At 42.6% G+C, this 16,947-nt stretch overlaps 4 non-coding genes across 4 annotated transcripts; 2 read left to right on the top strand and 2 right to left on the bottom strand.

The window, feature by feature from the left end:
- Positions 1–12,364: 12,364 nt before the first annotated feature.
- Positions 12,365–12,447, bottom strand: trnal-cag (transfer RNA leucine (anticodon CAG)). The gene has a single exon. It is a non-coding gene; the product is annotated as a tRNA-Leu (tRNA).
- A 308-nt stretch (positions 12,448–12,755) lies between these two features.
- Positions 12,756–12,827, top strand: trnaq-cug (transfer RNA glutamine (anticodon CUG)). The gene has a single exon. It is a non-coding gene; the product is annotated as a tRNA-Gln (tRNA).
- Positions 12,828–13,571: 744 nt separating this feature from the next.
- Positions 13,572–13,654, bottom strand: trnal-cag (transfer RNA leucine (anticodon CAG)). Its single transcript has one exon. It is a non-coding gene; the product is annotated as a tRNA-Leu (tRNA).
- A 232-nt stretch (positions 13,655–13,886) lies between these two features.
- On the top strand, positions 13,887–13,958 carry trnaq-uug (transfer RNA glutamine (anticodon UUG)). Its single transcript has one exon. It is a non-coding gene; the product is annotated as a tRNA-Gln (tRNA).
- Positions 13,959–16,947: the final 2,989 nt, after the last annotated feature.

A 16,947-nucleotide genomic window follows, 5' to 3' on the forward strand; every position in this document is an offset into this window, starting at 1 on the left:
TGGTCTCTATATTAAAGCTGCTATTTCAGGATAGAATTATCTGATTTACTGGAGTAATAGCTCATTGTTATAAACCAGAAATTTGATGTGGTCAATTTTAGGCAATTTTCAGAGCTGGGTCAGAGGTCAAATCTGGTCTCTATATTTAAGCTATTTCAGGATAGAATTATCTGATTTACTGGAGTAATACCTCATTGTGAAGCTTAGATTCTGTTCTTTCCAAAAAGTGTTGACTTTCCATCCTATCACACACCTCTTATTATAAACCAGAAATTTGATGTGGTCAATTTTAGGCAATTTTCAGAGCTGGGTCAGAGGTCAAATCTGGTCTCTATATTTAAGCTATTTCAGGATAGCATTATCTGATTTACTGGAGTAATACCTCATTGTAAAGCTTAGATTCTCTTCTTTCCAACAATTGTTGTCTTGCCATCCTATCACAAACCTCTTGTTATTAACCAGACATTTAATGTGGTCAATTTTAGGCAGCTTTCAGAGCTGGGTCAGAGGTTAAATCTGGTCTCTATATTAAAGCTGCTATTTCAGGATTGCATTATCTGATTTACTGGAGTAATAGCTCATTGTTATAAACCAGAAATTTAATGTGGTCAATTTTAGGCAATTTTCAGAGCTGGGTCAGAGGTCAAATCTGGTCTCTATATTAAAGCTGCTATTTCAGGATAGAATTATCTGATTTACTGGAGTAATACCTCATTGTAAAGCTTAGATTCTGTTCTTTCCAAAAAGTGTTGACTTTCCATCCTATCACAAAGCTCATGTTATTAACCAGACATTTAATGTGGTCAATTTTAGGCAATTTTCAGAGCTGGGTCAGAGGTTAAATCTGGTCTCTATATTTAAGCTATTTCAGGATTGCATTATCTGATTTACTGGAGTAATACCTCATTGTAAAGCTTAGATTCTCTTCTTTCCAACAATTGTTGTCTTGCCATCCTATCACACACCTCTTATTATAAACCAGAAATTTGATGTGGTCAATTTTAGGCAATTTTCAGAGCTGGGTCAGAGGTCAAATCTGGTCTCTATATTTAAGATGCTATTTCAGGATAGCATTATCTGATTTACTGGAGTAATAGCTCATTGTTATAAACCAGAAATTTAATGTGGTCAATTTTAGGCAGCTTTCAGAGCTGGGTCAGAGGTCAAATCTGGTCTCTATATTTAAGCTATTTCAGGATAGCATTATCTGATTTACTGGAGTAATACCTCATTGTAAAGCTTAGATTCTATTCTTTCCAACATGTGTTGGCTTTCCATCCTATCACAAACCTCTTGTTATTAACCAGACATTTAATGTGGTCAATTTTAGGCAGCTTTCAGAGCTGGGTCAGAGGTCAAATCTGGTCTCTATATTTAAGCTATTTCAGGATAGCATTATCTGATTTACTGGAGTAATACCTCATTGTAAAGCTTAGATTCTATTCTTTCCAACATGTGTTGGCTTTCCATCCTATCACAAACCTCTTGTTATTAACCAGACATTTAATGTGGTCAATTTTAGGCAGCTTTCAGAGCTGGGTCAGAGGTCAAATCTGGTGTCTATATTTAAGCTATTTCAGGATAGAATTATCTGATTTACTGGAGTAATACCTCATTGTAAGGCTTAGATTCTCTTCTTTCCAACAAGTGTTGGCTTTCCATCCTATCACAAAGCTCATGTTATTAACCAGACATTTAATGTGGTCAATTTTAGGCAGCTTTCAGTGCTGGAACTGATATACACTGCCCAGCACCGAGAGAGGTACCCCTTCTACAGAATGCCTAAGCCGCTGAGCCACCCCTTCTCACCCCTTCCTCGGTCTAAAAAGACAGCGCTTTAGAGAACCGGTATACACTGCCCAGCACCGAGAGAGGTACCCCTTCTACAGAATGCCTAAGCCGCTGAGCCACCCCTTCTCACCCCTTCCTCGGTCGAAAAAGACAGCGCTTTAGAGAACCGGTATACACTGCCCAGCACCGAGAGAGGTACCCCTTCTACAGAATGCCTAAGCCGCTGAGCCACCCCTTCTCACCCCTTCCTTGGTCGAAAAAGACGGTGCGATAAAGCTATGCTTGGTGGCCATAGTGAGGCTAGCTTGACCTCCAGGGGCAGAGTGATGCTGGTGGAGCCCCGTGTGGACCTAGCCTGGCCTCCAGGGGCCAAGGTGATGCTGGTGGCGCCCCGTGTGGAGCTAGCCTGATGGCTTGGAGCTCCAGGGGAAGAATGCACATGTCCCCTACCCTCCCCAAGCCTGACCCTCTGCTGCTGGGGGGGCTTGAGGGGCCACACAGTAACCCAGGTCACCCAGCCCTACATAGCTGGTTCTTGGCTTCATTGCAAGTACCCCATCTGCCATACATTTGAATGGGCTCCCATTTGTCAACTCCTCAGCCCACTGGAGACTCACCTCCGCGGGCATTGGTGGTGCACTTTACCCAGCCTTCGAAGCCTGGTTCTGGGCTTGCTTTCAAGCTGCTGACCCTCCCTCCCTCCCTCCCTCCTCCAGGAACCCTGCGCACCAGCCCAACCTGCAGACCCACACTTAAGCACCCATCCGCGGCTTAACCCCACCAGCCAAGCCTGCCAGAGCATCGTGCCCCTGGTACCCCGTTTTGCATTTCGTGGTCATGGTACCCCATTTTGTATTTCCTGATCATGGTACCCCGTTTTGTATCTCGTGGTCATGGTACTCCCTGCAACACTTAGTGCAGGAAGAATAACTTTTATTTACTGGAGTAATACCTCATTGTGAAGCTTAGATTCTGTTCTTTCCAAAAAGTGTTGACTTTCCATCCTATCACAAACCTCTTATTATAAACCAGAAATTTAATGTGGTCAATTTTAGGCAGCTTTCAGAGCTGGGTCAGAGGTTAAATCTGGTCTCTATATTAAAGCTGCTATTTCAGGATAGCATTATCTGATTTACTGGAGTAATAGCTCATTGTTATAAACCAGAAATTTAATGTGGTCAATTTTAGGCAGCTTTCAGAGCTGGGTCAGAGGTCAAATCTGGTCTCTATATTTAAGATATTTCATGATAGCATTATCTGATTTACTGGAGTAATACCTCATTGTAAAGCTTAGATTCTCTTCTTTCCAACACGTTTTGGCTTTCCATTCTATTACAAACCTCCTGTTATTAACCAGACATTTAATGTGGTCAATTTTAGGCAGCTTTCAGAGCTGGGTCAGAGGTCAAATCTGGTCTCTATATTTAAGCTATTTGCGGATAGCATTATCTGATTTACTGGAGTAATACCTCATTGTAAAGCTTAGATTCTATTCTTTCCAACATGTGTTGGCTTTCCATCCTATCACAAACCTCTTGTTATTAACCAGACATTTAATGTGGTCAATTTTAGGCAGCTTTCAGAGCTGGGTCAGAGGTCAAATCTGGTGTCTATATTTAAGCTATTTCAGGATAGAATTATCTGATTTACTGGAGTAATACCTCATTGTAAGGCTTAGATTCTCTTCTTTCCAACAAGTGTTGGCTTTCCATCCTATCACAAAGCTCATGTTATTAACCAGACATTTAATGTGGTCAATTTTAGGCAGCTTTCAGTGCTGGAACTGATATACACTGCCCAGCACCGAGAGAGGTACCCCTTCTACAGAATGCCTAAGCCGCTGAGCCACCCCTTCTCACCCCTTCCTCGGTCGAAAAAGACAGCGCTTTAAAGAACCGGTATACACTGCCCAGCACCGAGAGAGGTACCCCTTCTACAGAATGCCTAAGCCGCTGAGCCACCCCTTCTCACCCCTTCCTCGGTCGAAAAAGACAGCGCTTTAGAGAACCGGTATACACTGCGCAGCACCGAGAGAGGTACCCCTTCTACAGAATGCCTAAGCCGCTGAGCCACCCCTTCTCACCCCTTCCTCGGTCGAAAAAGACAGCGCTTTAGAGAACCGGTATACACTGCCCAGCACCGAGAGAGGTACCCCTTCTACAGAATGCCTAAGCCGCTGAGCCACCCCTTCTCACCCCTTCCTTGGTCGAAAAAGACGGTGCGATAAAGCTATGCTTGGTGGCCATAGTGAGGCTAGCTTGACCTCCAGGGGCAGAGTGATGCTGGTGGAGCCCCGTGTGGACCTAGCCTGGCCTCCAGGGGCCAAGGTGATGCTGGTGGCGCCCCGTGTGGAGCTAGCCTGATGGCTTGGAGCTCCAGGGGAAGAATGCACATGTCCCCTACCCTCCCCAAGCCTGACCCTCTGCTGCTGGGGGGGCTTGAGGGGCCACACAGTAACCCAGGTCACCCAGCCCTACATAGCTGGTTCTTGGCTTCATTGCAAGTACCCCATCTGCCATACATTTGAATGGGCTCCCATTTGTCAACTCCTCAGCCCACTGGAGACTCACCTCCGCGGGCATTGGTGGTGCACTTTACCCAGCCTTCGAAGCCTGGTTCTGGGCTTGCTTTCAAGCTGCTGACCCTCCCTCCCTCCCTCCCTCCTCCAGGAACCCTGCGCACCAGCCCAACCTGCAGACCCACACTTAAGCACCCATTCGCGGCTTAACCCCACCAGCCAAGCCTGCCAGAGCATCGTGCCCCTGGTACCCCGTTTTGCATTTCGTGGTCATGGTACCCCATTTTGTATTTCCTGATCATGGTACCCCGTTTTGTATCTCGTGGTCATGGTACTCCCTGCAACACTTAGTGCAGGAAGAATAACTTTTATTTACTGGAGTAATACCTCATTGTGAAGCTTAGATTCTGTTCTTTCCAAAAAGTGTTGACTTTCCATCCTATCACAAACCTCTTATTATAAACCAGAAATTTAATGTGGTCAATTTTAGGCAGCTTTCAGAGCTGGGTCAGAGGTTAAATCTGGTCTCTATATTAAAGCTGCTATTTCAGGATAGCATTATCTGATTTACTGGAGTAATAGCTCATTGTTATAAACCAGAAATTTAATGTGGTCAATTTTAGGCAGCTTTCAGAGCTGGGTCAGAGGTCAAATCTGGTCTCTATATTTAAGATATTTCATGATAGCATTATCTGATTTACTGGAGTAATACCTCATTGTAAAGCTTAGATTCTCTTCTTTCCAACACGTTTTGGCTTTCCATTCTATTACAAACCTCCTGTTATTAACCAGACATTTAATGTGGTCAATTCTAGGCAGCTTTCAGAGCTGGGTCAGAGGTCAAATCTGGTCTCTATATTTAAGCTATTTCAGGATAGCATTATCTGATTTACTGGAGTAATACCTCATTGTAAAGCTTAGATTCTATTCTTTCCAACATGTGTTGGCTTTCCATCCTATCACAAACCTCTTGTTATTAACCAGACATTTAATGTGGTCAATTTTAAGCAGCTTTCAGAGCTGGGTCAGAGGTCAAATCTGGTGTATAAGCTATTTCAGGATAGAATTATCTGATTTACTGGAGTAATACCTCATTGTAAGGCTTAGATTCTCTTCTTTCCAACAAGTGTTGGCTTTCCATCCTATCACAAAGCTCATGTTATTAACCAGACATTTAATGTGGTCAATTTTAGGCAGCTTTCAGTGCTGGAACTGATATACACTGCCCAGCACCGAGAGAGGTACCCCTTCTACAGAATGCCTAAGCCGCTGAGCCACCCCTTCTCACCCCTTCCTCGGTCGAAAAAGATAGCGCTTTAAAGAACCGGTATACACTGCCCAGCACCGAGAGAGGTACCCCTTCTACAGAATGCCTAAGCCGCTGAGCCACCCCTTCTCACCCCTTCCTCGGTCGAAAAAGACAGCGCTTTAGAGAACCGGTATACACTGCGCAGCACCGAGAGAGGTACCCCTTCTACAGAATGCCTAAGCCGCTGAGCCACTCCTTCTCACCCCTTCCTCGGTCGAAAAAGACAGCGCTTTAGAGAACCGGTATACACTGCCCAGCACCGAGAGAGGTACCCCTTCTACAGAATGCCTAAGCCGCTGAGCCACCCCTTCTCACCCCTTCCTTGGTCGAAAAAGACGGTGCGATAAAGCTATGCTTGGTGGCCATAGTGAGGCTAGCTTGACCTCCAGGGACAGAGTGATGCTGGTGGAGCCCCGTGTGGACCTAGCCTGGCCTCCAGGGGCCAAGGTGATGCTGGTGGCGCCCCGTGTGGAGCTAGCCTGATGGCTTGGAGCTCCAGGGGAAGAATGCACATGTCCCCTACCCTCCCCAAGCCTGACCCTCTGCTGCTGGGGGGCTTGAGGGGCCTCACAGTAACCCAGGTCACCCAGCCCTACATAGCTGGTTCTTGGCTTCATTGCAAGTACCCCATCCGCCATACATTTGAATGGGCTCCCATTTGTCAACTCCTCAGCCCACTGGAGACTCACCTCCGCGGGCATTGGTGGTGCACTTTACCCAGCCTTCGAAGCCTGGTTCTGGGCTTGCTTTCAAGCTGCTGACCCTCTCTCCCTCCCTCCTCCAGGAACCCTGCGCACCAGCCCAACCTGCAGACCCACACTTAAGCACCCATCCGCGGCTTAACCCCACCAGCCAAGCCTGCCAGAGCATCGTGCCCCTGGTACCCCGTTTTGCATTTCGTGGTCATGGTACCCCATTTTGTATTTCCTGATCATGGTACCCCGTTTTGTATCTCGTGGTCATGGTACTCCCTGCAACACTTAGTGCAGGAAGAATAACTTTTATTTACTGGAGTAATACCTCATTGTGAAGCTTAGATTCTGTTCTTTCCAAAAAGTGTTGACTTTCCATCCTATCACAAACCTCTTATTATAAACCAGAAATTTAATGTGGTCAATTTTAGGCAGCTTTCAGAGCTGGGTCAGAGGTTAAATCTGGTCTCTATATTAAAGCTGCTATTTCAGGATAGCATTATCTGATTTACTGGAGTAATACCTCATTGTAAAGCTTAGATTCTCTTCTTTCCAACAATTGTTGTCTTGCCATCCTATCACACACCTCTTATTATAAACCAGAAATTTGATGTGGTCAATTTTAGGCAATTTTCAGAGCTGGGTCAGAGGTCAAATCTGGTCTCTATATTTAAGATGCTATTTCAGGATAGCATTATCTGATTTACTGGAGTAATAGCTCATTGTTATTAACCAGACATTTAATGTGTTCAATTTTAGGCAGCTTTCAGAGCTGAGTCAGAGGTCAAATCTGGTCTCTATATTTAAGCTATTTCAGGATAGCATTATCTGATTTACTGGAGTAATACCTCATTGTAAAGCTTAGATTCTATTCTTTCCAACATGTGTTGGCTTTCCATCCTATCACAAACCTCTTGTTATTAACCAGACATTTAATGTGGTCAATTTTAGGCAGCTTTCAGAGCTGGGTCAGAGGTCAAATCTGGTGTCTATATTTAAGCTATTTCAGGATAGAATTATCTGATTTACTGGAGTAATACCTCATTGTAAAGCTTAAATTCTCCTCTTTCCAACAAGTGTTGGCTTTCCATCGTATAACAAGCCTCTTGTTATTAATCATACATTTAATGTGGCCAATTTAAGGCAGCTTTCAGAGCTGGGTCAGAGGTCAAATCTGGTCTCTATATTTAAGCTGGTATTTCTAGCTAGCATTATCTGATTTACTGGAGTAATACCTCATTGTAAAGCTTAGATTCTATTCTTTCCAACAAGTGTTGGCTTTCCATCCTATCACAAACCTCTTGTTATAAACCAGAAATTTAATGTGGTCAATTTTAGGCAGCTTTCAGTGCTGGATCAGAGGTCAAATCTGGTCTCTATATTTAAGCTATTTCATGATAGCATTATCTGATTTAGTCAAGTAATACCTCATTGTAAAGTTTAGATTCAGAGCAATACAAAGAGATCAACACTCGTAATGTTAAACCCTCTGGTGACTAGCAGCACGTTGTTGAATTCTGGTTACATTCAGCTGTTTTGAAAAGGCCAGCAGGACACCTGTATTTATGTTTTTACATATCCTCCTGTATTTCTAATGAACCTGCTTCAAATGAAACATGTTGTTCACTAGTTTAAAGTTTACTCACTGTAAAGCTTAAATACTCCTCTTTCCAAAAATGTTTGCCTTTCCATCCTATCACACAGCTCCTGTTATTAACCAGACATTTGATGTACTCATGAACTTCCCTCTTTTGACTCCCTTATTTGGAGTGAATCAACATATATGCTGAAAAATCTCAGCTTAAGTGAATCACCCACGAATTTGACCTTTGATAAATTAAGTTTTTATTTTCAAGCTCGGGGCTCGCCTCAAACTATAATTGTAATCAAAATAAAAAAGGAAACAGTTTAACTTACTTCTTCTTCTTACTCTTCTTCACTCTGACTGAAACATAAAAACAGATATTCTAGAATGACTTTTAAAACCGTATTTCATGGACTTTCTCTAATGAAACATTGTGTACTGAACAATCTGTATTACTAAAACTGAAAAAGATACTGTGGAAAATAAAACATGCAAAGATCCTCTCCCAAAGTTAATTTAGTCCACCAGAAGAAATAACCTGTTTTAAATTGAATTGACAGCCTCCCTTATCTGGGGAGAATCAACATGTGTGCTGTAAGTTCTCAGCTTAAGTGAATCACCTTTGAATTCTAACTCTGACAAATGAAGTTTTTATTTTCAAACTATAAGTGTAATCAAAATATCCTTCCATCTAAATTCTCAGTTTAAGTGAATCACCTTTGAATTCTAACTTCTGAACCTCTGATCCAACTCTGAAAACTGCCTAAAATTGACCACATTAAATGTCTGGTTAATAACAAGAGGTTTCTTGAAAAGCTTCTAACGAGGAATTAGAGCCGATCCTGACGCTTAACAGCGCTATTGAACAGTATTGCATTCTCAGGTGTAACTGATAACTTTATGACATGTAAACATGAAATCCATCATATCCTTCATGAATGCTACTCAAATAGACAGGAAAACTTGTCCAGCGTACTCACCCCTTGAGAAAGAAGAATCAGGCACTGGCTGGTACTCCTCATCATTAGTGGTGATGTTTTCATCCTCTGAGGAGGGTGTCCCATCATCTTCAGGAGAGGATGTGTCCTCATCTTGATTAGAAGATGTCTCTTCTTCAAATGCAGGGGATTTCTCCCTATCTTCGATCTTTGAATGCATCACATAGTCAAGTACTTCAAGCAGTGAATATGACCTTCTTGCCACCTTGCCAGAGAAAAAATGATCTGGAAGCTGATAGGCTTACTTACAGCCTTAGTATTAACTGCACCTGCATAAACTCCAGGACAGATTTACAAACAATGCCAGAGTTGCTTTTTGTTTACCCTGCAGCTGCATCTTTGAACTCTGCAAGATGCCCTGTGATTTTTTTTTATTGCTGCCTGAGTCAAACCATTATCTGCTATCCTAAAGATCACACCTATGTCAAAATTGTGTCATTCATTCGCTCCATTGTAGAGCAGTATGCCATCATAGACCCATATTGGAAACTTAGAATATTAGATGAAATTTCTCCCTTGGCAAAAAATGGAGAAATGACTGAATCTGGCAGAAAACATTAAAAACTACAATTTTTAAGTGTTGAGTTTAGAATGAAAGCAATTTTAACTAAATTGTATGATTTAATACTGTAAATAACAAGGAATTAAAAAAGGTAGTTTTCATGGGTTTCAATTGACCAGAAGTGGCCATGATGAAGACAAGTTGTATTGCATTCTGTTGAACAGTATTGCATTCTCAGGTGTAACTGATAACTTTATGACATGTAAACTTGAAATACATCTTATTCTTCATGAATGCTCCTCAAATAAACAGGAAAACTTATCCTGAAGTATACTGTACAGACAGGACGAGTGAGAAAAACTCAGTTCTCAGACACAGAGACAGCTTCTAAGGAGGAATTAGAGCCGATCCTGACGCCTAACAGCGCTATTGAACAGTATTGCATTCTCAGGTGTAACTGATAACTTTATGACATGTAAACATGAAATCCATCATATTCTTCATGAATGCTACTCAAATAGACAGGAAAACTTATCCTGAAGTGTTCTGTGTAGAAATCCCACTAAATGTGAATGCTGAGATTTTGGAGACACACAGACAGCTTTAACGAGGAAAAGAGCCGATTTAGGCGCTGGAAACGTTAAAACAGCGCTTTTGAATATCCATCATATTCTTCATGAATGAAGATTTGATCTCTGACCCAGCACTGAAAGCTGCCTAAAATTGAACACATTAAATGTCTGGTTAATAACAGGAGGTGTGTGATAGGATGGAAAGCCAACACATGTTGGAAAGAATAGAATCTAGGCTTTACAATGAGGTATTACTCCAGTAAATCAGATAATGCTATCCTCAAATAGCAGCTTAAATGTAGACACCAGATTTCACCTCTGACCCAGCACTGAAAACTGCCTAAAATTGACCACATTAAATTTCTGGTTTATAACAATGAGGTATTACTCCAGTAAATCAGATAATGCTATCCTGAAATACATTACATGTCTGGTTAATAACAAGAGGTTTGTGTTAGGATGGAAAGCCAACACGTATTGGAAAGAAGAGAATCTAAGCTTTACAATGAGGTATTACTCCAGTAAATCAGATAATGCTAGCCAGAAATACCAGCTTAAATATAGAGACCAGATTTGACCTCTGACCCAGCTCAGAAAGCTGCCTTAAATTGGTCACATTAAATGTATGGTTAATAACAAGAGGCTTGTTATAGGATGGAAAGCCAACACTTGTTGGAAAGAGGAGAATTTAAGCTTTACAATGAGGTATTACTACAGTAAATCAGATAATGCTATCATGAAATAGCTTAAATATAGAGACCAGATTTGACCTCTGACTCAGCTCTGAAAGCTGCCTAAAATTGAACACATTAAATGTCTGGTTAATAAAGGGAGGTATGTGATAGGATGGAAAGCCAACACTTGTTGGAAAGAAGAGAATCTAAGCTTTACAATGAGGTATTACTCCAGTAAATCAGATAATGCTAGCCAGAAATACCAGCTTAAATATAGAGACCCGATATGCCATCCTACCCAGCTCTGAATGCTGCCTAAAATTGACCACATTAAATGTCTGGTTAATAACAGGAGGTTTGTGATAGGATGGAAAGCCAACACTTGTTGGAAAGAGGAGAATCTAAGCTTTACAGTGATGTATTACTCCAGTAAATCAGATAATGCTATCCTGTAAATATCAGCTTAAATATAGAGACCAGATTTGACCTCTGACCCAGCTCTGAAAGCTGCCTAAAATGGAACTCATTAAATGTCTGTTTAATAACAGTAGGATTGTGATAGGATGGAAAGCCAACAATTGTTGGAAAGAGGAGAATCTAAGCTTTACAATGAGGTATTACTCCAGTAAATAACAGTTATTCTTCCTGCACTAAGTGTTGCAGGGAGTACCATGACCACGAAAAATCGAATGGGGTACCATGACCACGAGATACAAAACGGGGTACCATGACCATGAAATACAAAACGGGGTACCAGGGGCCAAATCCTCCAAGGGTTTTAGGGGGGACCCCCAGGCGGTGTCTAATGTGAATAACTCCACATTGCAGTGGTTTTTCAGCCTTCCATTCCTGGTTCAATTTTCAGCACGGGTGGTGTTCGCGAGCTCGCGACAATCCCAAAAATTGAAATAAATTCATAAAAATTCACAGGAGCGTCCGACATGCACAAGGACAGTCTCCTTAGACTCGGGGCATCACACCGCACGCGTGGACGCCCATTTCATGTACGTGCGCTCGCCGCTTCATATGAATTATGAAGGTTCCCCAAGTGTGTCAGCTCCAGTTCGGACTGCCCAGAAATACGCTGAACCTATGTAAAATGGTCCGAGGGACTTGAAATTTGCTGTGTGTGCTACAAATGCCCAATGCCGACAGAACTCGAAATCATTTTTGAGTTCATAGCTCGATTAGGCGAGTTGTGGACACGCCGTATGCATAGACTGCATAATCCATAACGTTCCCCAACAAGTTTTTCCATACAAAATTTTTTATCCCATCAGAATCGCCTCGAAAAGTTATGAATTATGATATTAAAATCGCTTTTGGGAGACTTTATGGGGACAGGCTGTTGAGCCACCCCTTCTCACCCCTTCCTCGGTCGAAAAAAAGACAGCGCTTTAAAGAACCGGTATACACTGCCCAGCACCCAGAGAGGTACCCCTTCAAATTGTTATTTCAAAAATATTGGCTGTATGAAATAATCATTTAAGGTTTGATTATGTTGTAAATTGTGATTTAATTTTAACAAATGTTATTCTCTTACAGGCTCCAGCCCCTGAGACAGTTCAAGCTTCAGTCCCTGTCCAGAATCCCACTGCAGTGTGTGCCTCTGTGCCTGTAAGTAATATATCATTTCCCCAGCAAGGTTTTATTCCTGCCCCTGGGTCACTCTGAGGTATTCTGAATGAATGAAAGAAAGATGCTGCTCCAGTGAAAATGTTCATGTCAGAAGTGAGATTCAAACCCACACCTCCAGAGGAGACTGCGACCTGGACACAGCGCCTTAGACCGCTCGGCCATCCTGACTATATTAACCATTGCTCACACTACTTTCCGACAACATGTCAGCCATGTTCACTTTGTTGCTGGTTGTCACTTGCAGAGCAAGTCTATAAGCATTTTATCCGTATTTACTGAACTGCCACAGGCTTTAATCCCAACACTCTGAATGCCTGTTAAATCTTTTATCTGTAACTCCTGGATTTTTGCGTTTCATTTGTTCCATTACTTTCAGCAATAATGTCACAAACTCGCCACAAGATTGATACTAATTGCAATGCATAATCTTGGTGGTTCATGTGTCGAAGTCTCCCACTATAGTCTGATACAGTCGTGGTTCCATGGTGTAATGGTTAGCACTCTGGACTCTGAATCCAGCGATCCGAGTTCAAATCTCGGTGGGACCTGGTTTTGGGAAGTTTAACAGGCACTAAAGGGGCAGTTAACAGCAGATGGTAATGGATGAACATATGACCGATAAAGCAGGTAACTATTATACGTGGAGAATAATGCTATCATAACATCGTTGACATCTAAAAGGTGAAAAGACCTCGAGATGTTTCCCCTGAAAAGATCTCTCCACAGGATTCCCAAACTGTCCATGTGTAATGACGTGAAGAGTCCTTTGTTTGAAGGGGATGAATCTAGTGAATGTGATTGGCCATGATTATCACAAGCTGTAACATGCCCATGTGGAATGTGGTTTATGAAAAAGTTTTCTATCTGATCCCAGCCCATTTCCAGGTGTGCCAGGTGCTGCTACGCACAAAAGTGCTCATTGCACATCTTCAGCAAACTGGGCAGGGTTCACTTGACTTCGCTGCCAGATTAAGAAATGAAAGCCCTAAATGACTACATCTTGAAATGTCTAAACAGCCGAACCGTGCACAATCCCACCCTATTTCCAAGTGCTCTACGCGCTGCTAGGCACAGACACCCCAAGTGCTCATGGCACATCCTTAGCGAACTGGGCAAGGAACACCTGTCTTCACTCTGTCGCACTGGCGGATTAGGAGATGAAATCCCTAAGTACTACGTCTGGAAACGCGTAAGCTGGTGATCCGTGTATGAGGAAAACTCGGGAGCTCAACTGTTTTGGACATCATCTCTACAATGTTACAGTTCAGATGCTGCTCCTGTTAAAATGTTCATGTCAGAAGTGGGATTCGAACCCACGCCTCCAGAGGAGACTGCGACCTGAACGCAGCGCCTTAGACCGCTCGGCCATCCTGACCCTATGAGCTCTCTTTTACACTACTTTATGTCAACATGTCAGCCATGTGCACTTTGTTGCTGGTTGTCACTTATAGAGCAAGTCTATAAGCATTTTATCCGTATTTACTGAACTTCGGTATGATCTCTTCTTTGTGTGGCGAGCAGCTAAAAGCAGCCCTGACATCCCTCTCCTGGGCAAGGTTTTATTGCTGCCCCTGAGTGCTCGTGAGATATTCCCAGTGCATTTTAGTGGTTCCACGGTGTAATGGTTAGCACTCTGGACTTTGAATCCAGTGATCCGAGTTCAAATCTCGGTGGAACCTAACTTAGAGTTGGAATATAGATAAACTTGGAAAATATACTGACCTGTTGTTTAAGATATCCATATGACAATGTCTCATTATCTAAGCCCAATTGGACAGCTAAAAGTACAAGTGTAAACACACCCAAGACACATTGTGGATGTAGTTAAGATCTGAGAACAGACCAAGTTCGAAGGTGTTTGCCACATAGCTTCAGCAGTGTGAACACAAATGTGTCACAAGGTTGATACTAATTGCGATGCATAATCTTGGTGGTTTGTGTGTCGAAGTCTCCCACTATAGTCTGATAAAGTTGTGGTTCCATGGTGTAATGGTTAGCACTCTGGACTCTGAATCCAACGATCCGTTCAAATCTCAGTGGGACCTGGTTTTGAGAAGTTGTACAGGCACTAATGGGGCAGTTAACAGCAGATGTTTATGGATCAATGTGTGACCAACAAAGCAGGTCACTATTATACACAGAGAATATGACAACCATAAGATCTTTGACATGTAAAAGGTAACAAGACCTCAAGATGCTTCCCCAGGATCTTCCAGGTGTTGCCCTCTACACCAAGACAGGGGAGCTCACAAAGGGAGGAGTGCACCTTCCCATCTAGAGATGTGCCAGAGGCTCTACATCCCTGGAGTCTTTTCACCTGCACTTAAACCACTTCATACCAGGTTTGTGTCTGTTAGACATCTTCGTTCATGTTTTGTGTTGTGTGATCCAAGAATAATTCATGATTACATTTTTAATAATGTATTTCCAGGGACCGGTGCCAACAATGTGAATTTCCAGATTTACCTGTTGGAAGGACTGCACAGGTGGAACCAGGACCGTGGTGCTGCAGCCCTATCCTCTGGAACATCTGCTCTACGCAGCTATTCTGGTGACCTGCTTCACTGCGTGAACGAAAATGACCAGAAGCTGTTTGGCAGGAAGGTGGCACCACAGTTCTGCCCGCCCTCCTGTTACACTGGTAAGCACTTGTGAACTCATTGGTAATGTAACTCAGTTTTAAAATCCTCTATTAATTTTATAAACATTTGTAAATGAATCACTTTATGCATATTGTTTCAGGAGAGCTCATCGGGGTGCAGTATCTGTTCCGGCAGACTGGTCAGGCGCTGCAGGATATGCACCCTGATTCAGAGGAGACGGCTCAGCTCATCGAGCAGCATGATGTGGAGGACAAAATAGAGGAAGTTGATGGATTCTCTGATATCTCAAATAAACCCACAGTGCTGGAGGTCCCTCATGTTCAAGCCTCTCTAACTCAAGGTGGCCATATGGCTATCTTTCTGAGGTGGCCTGCAGCGTCTCCTCCACAGCTCCTGGTCTATCCACCCTGGCTCCTGGCACATCCACCCTGGCTCCTGGCACATCCACCCTGGCTTCCAGCACTCTGCCCTGTACTTCATCTTCTGTAGCTGGAGTTGATATTCAAGCTGAAGATGAAGATAATGGTAATGCAGGGACAGACATTCAATTGTTTGAAGTCAATCAAAACACCCTCATCCAGTGGCACAACAGCAAGAACAAGAGGGAGGGGCTCGCTGTGCTGCTCCAGGGTACTGCATTGCCTCCAGCCCTCCCTGTGTCTGCACAGCTTCTTCAGGAGGCAAGAGTGCTCCCGGATGAACCCATGCAGGCAAGGGAGGAACATCTGTACCGGCTGCCAACGAGTACAGCAGGCACAACAGAGGGAGGCAGCAGTTAGTCAGTGCCCACATCCCATCTTTCCAAGGGGACCGGTGATGAGGCAGTATCTTGCTACACCCTCAGCACCAGGACCATTTCTTGCACCTCAGGTTGTCACACCAGCTGGAGTGGTTCAGTTAGTCCTTTCTGGGGCAGCTGGTCAGGGCACCAACCCACATCCCAGTTCACCTGCCACAGAGGAAAGTGGGGCACCCTAAAGAGGCCGTATAGACGAACTGTCCAGGCAAACACTTGCAAGAAGTGCGGGCAGTTCCGCACTGCTGAGACTGGACACAGTCAGTGGCGTGGCAGGGTGTATTGTCCAGTTACTGAATCACAGCCAAAAGACCAATGGCTGGAGGAAATGAGGATAAAGTTTTCTATATAACCCGAACCCTCAATAATGATGATAATGTAAAATGTTTTGTAAATAGTTCATTTTAAATAATTGTATTGTAAATTGTTAAAAAAATTGTTTATAAAAGTATTGATATTTTATCCTGTTGAATGTAAAATATGAAAAAAGATTTGTATTTGAAGTTTTTGCGTTCTGCTTTAATTATATGATTCGTGTTCTGTTTTAATGACATTGTTCAAAAGTCTCTCTTTGATTCTGCTTCTGTAAAGAAATAAAACTGGTGTAGAGCAATTTACAACCAGTGTTTTTAACGACAGTTTGTTGAAAACAGCACAACAACAACAGCAATAATGATAACAACAATATGATGCATATAATAATGATGATGATGACAACACTCAATCATAGTAACATGGTATGCTATTTACAAGTTAAATAACAGACACATGAAAAAAAATATGAAACATAGAAAAACAAACATGCATATAAGAGGAATTTCAAGTTGTAAATATGGGAGGTGGTCTCTGATATCCATGAAGAAAATTTTCAGAATGACGGTCAGCAATGCAAAGATCTGGTACCCAGGTCATGTGATGAACCCCGTGCAGTGTCCAGTCCTTTTCTTCAGGTAGGTGGGAAAAGAAAAAAGAATCGTTACACTAAAGGAAATACATGTATATGAAATATAAAGAAATATGTATATATTATTTCTTAACATGAAAATATCAACATTTCTAAAAGATGCCAGATGATCCTTGCATGTAGATAAACAATTTAAGGATTTTGATACAGATCGAAATAGAGCATTTTTACAGTCGCGGGTTCGAATCCCGTCCATGGGCGGTCCAAAACATTTAAAAACATGAAAAGCTTGCTACTTGTCTTCAGGCAGCAAGAAATGCATCCATCAAGTAGTCATGGATATAAAATAAAATGTTCACTTCATT

This window comes from Seriola aureovittata, chromosome 4, assembly GCF_021018895.1.
Source record: "Seriola aureovittata isolate HTS-2021-v1 ecotype China chromosome 4, ASM2101889v1, whole genome shotgun sequence".
NCBI classification, from domain to species: Eukaryota; Metazoa; Chordata; class Actinopteri; order Carangiformes; family Carangidae; genus Seriola; species Seriola aureovittata.